We start from the raw sequence: 3,256 nt of genomic DNA, 5'->3' as shown, positions 1-3,256 counted from the left end.
AATGGAATATTACTCAGCCATAAAAAGAAACGAAATTGAGTTATTTGTAGTGAGGTGGATGGACCTAGAGTCTGTCATACAGAGTGAAGTAAGTCAGAAAGAGAAAAACAAATACCATATGCTAACACATATATATGGAATCTAAAAAAAAAAAAAGAGGTTCTGATGAACCTAGGGGCAGGGCAGGAATAAAGACGCAGATGTAGAGAATGGACTTGAGGGACACAGGGAAGGGGAAGGTTAAGCTGGGACGAAGTGAGAGAGTAGCACTGACATATACACACTACGAAATGTAAAATAGCTAGTGGGAAGCAGCTGCACAGCACAGGGAGATCAGCTCGGTGCTTTGTGACCATCTAGAGGGTTGGGATAGGGAAGGTGGGAGGGAGATGCAAGAGGGAGGGAATATGGGGATATATATATGCATATAGCTGATTCACTGTTATACAGCAGAAACTAACACAACATTGTAAAGCAATTATACTTCAATAAAGATGTTAAAAAAAAAAAAAAAAGAATCCGCCTGCCAGTGCAGGGGACACGGCTTTGAGCCCTGGTCGAGGAAGATCCCACATGCCGCGGAGCAACTAAGCCCGTGTGCCACAACTACTGAGCCTGCTCTCTAGAAACCGCAAGCCACAACAACTGAGCGCGCGCGCCTAGATCCCGTGCTCCTCAACAAGAGAAGCCACCGCACTGAGAAGCCCGCACTCCGCAACGAAGAGTAGCCCCTGCTCTCCGCAACTAGAGAAAAGCCCGCGCACAGCAACGGAGACCCAACCCAGCCAAAAATAAACAAACAAATAAATAAATTTATTTAAAAAAATAACTCTTTTTATGCTCTTTGATAGGAAGTTACTATGCACAGCCCATACCTAAGGGGTGGAGTAGTTAAGCTCCACCTCCGTGAGAGTGAGATATCTAATAAATTTATTTAAAAAAATAACTCTTTATGCTCTTTGATAGGAAGTTACTATGCACAGCCCATACTTAAGGGGTGGAGTAGTTAAGCTCCACCTCCGTGAGAGTGAGATATCTACATAAATTATTTGGAATTCTTTTGCACAGGGAATGTCTATTCTGCCCCCTTTATTTCGTTATTAAATCACTTGTATCAGTATGGACTCATGGATATTCTATACTTTCGGTTATTATGCAATACCACTTTAGTTATTTTGTTGCTCAAATTGTTTCAGCTTTTAAAATCCTATTAAAGTCTTTTTCCTTCCTCCCTCTTTTCTTTCTCCCCACACCCTCTTTTTTTTTTTTTTTTTTGCGGTAAGCGGGCCTCTCCCGTTGCGGGGCACAGGCTCCCTCCGCGGCATGTGGGATCTTCCCGGACCGGGGCACGAACCCTCGTCCCCTGCATCGGCAGGCGGACTCTCAACCACTGCGCCACCAGGGAAGCCCTCCCCCACCCTCTCCTTTTTGTCTTCTATTTGTTGCAGAAACTGATCAATTGTTCGCATTTGGGATCTTCCCGGACCGGGGCACGAACCCTCGTCCCCTGCATCGGCAGGCGGACTCTCAACCACTGCGCCACCAGGGAAGCCCTCCCCCACCCTCTCCTTTTTGTCTTCTATTTGTTGCAGAAACTGATCAATTGTTCTATAGGACGTCTCACATTTTGGATTTAACTAATTATGTTGTTTCACTTGTTCCTCACTACCTCCTCTCCCTTTCTTATTTATTGCAGTGACAGAAGCTTGATTAGATTTAGGTTTAATTTGGTAAAAGAATACTTAAGAGGTAATCCTGCTATATCCCATCAGGAGCACATGGTATCTGGTTGTCCTCCTTTGGTGATGCCAAGATTGATCAGCAGTGTCATCCTGTTCCATCCATTTTGAAAAGCTCAATCAACCTTTCCATTAATAGTTTTAGCAGCACTTGATCATCATTGCCTGTATCTATTACTTATTAACATATGGAAGATAGTGGTTTTCGAATTTTATCATTCTCTCTGAAATTATTAGTGACTTTTATAAACGTCCTCCTTATCAGGAATTGGGTTACTTGTTCTCATACAGGAAAGAAGACAGAAAATGCTTGATTCTTTCCCTATTTTATGTTGGCGGGGGGAAAGAAATGAGTTGGTTACTAACACCCTTCAAAGGTGACCAGTGAGGAATGTGTGTGTGAATATCAATATGAACTGACATTTTCAAACATAATTATGTGCTTCAAGTCATTGCAGTCATTCTTTTTAAAAAAATTTTTATTTATTATTTATTTATTTATATTTAATTTATTTTTTTGGCTGCATCGGGTCTTAGTTGCGGCATGTGGGATCTTCACTGAGGCATGTGGGATCTTTTGTTGCGGCGTGCGGGCTCTTCCTTGTGGTGTGCGGGCTTCTCTCTAGTTGTGGCATGCGGGTTTTCTCTCTCTAGTTGGGGCACACAGGCTCCAGGGCACGTGGGCTCTGTAGTTGTGGTGCATGGGTTCCAGAGCGCGTGGGCTCTGTAGTTTGTGGCACGCGGGCTCTAGTTGAGGCGCGTGGGCTCTATAGTTGTGGCACGCGGGCTTAGTTGCCCTGTGGCATGTGGGATCTTTGTTGAAACCCGCGTCCCCTGCATTGCAAGGCGGATTCTTTACCACTGGACCATCAGGGAAGTCCCCGTTGCAGTCATTCTAATTGCTGCTCAAAATGGCCCATCTTTAGCCAGTGGCAACGTCTTCATACTGACTCCTGAGCCCTTTTGACTCAATCCCAGTAGTTTTGGAGGACGTCCTTGCTCTCTGGTACAAAATGCTTCGTACTCATTTTGCAAATTTCCTGCCCCACACCCTAGAATCAGCTATTTCCCCAAGGATCCCTGGTTCCTTTGAGTCAGAAATGGTATTTAGAGGCCACAACCTGGGCACTAGGGTTGCTCATTGTCACTGCGTTGTCATATGTAGAGCTTTTCCATGGACTTAGCTAGGGAAATATAAATATATATATAATACATATTTTTATATATTTATTATACGTATTATATAGTTTAGAAAGAGAAAACCGTATGAGTTCATTCTAAGATTTCCAATTCAAATGAAAATTACAGGGTATTACTTCTTTGATTTTATATTGGTATCTCTTTTCTTCTTCTTTTAAAAAATATTTATTTATTTATTTGACTGTGCCGGGTCTTAGTTGCGGCAGGTGGGGTCCTCACCGCCACGTGTGGGATCCTCAGTTGTGGCATGCGGTATCTTTTAGCTGCAGCATGCGGGAGTTTTAGTTGCGGCATGAGAACTCCCAGCTGCCGCATGT

Source organism: Physeter macrocephalus, chromosome 17, assembly GCF_002837175.3.
Source record: "Physeter macrocephalus isolate SW-GA chromosome 17, ASM283717v5, whole genome shotgun sequence".
In the NCBI taxonomy this organism is placed as follows: Eukaryota; Metazoa; Chordata; class Mammalia; order Artiodactyla; family Physeteridae; genus Physeter; species Physeter macrocephalus.
Note: the sequence above shows the minus strand (reverse complement) of the source record.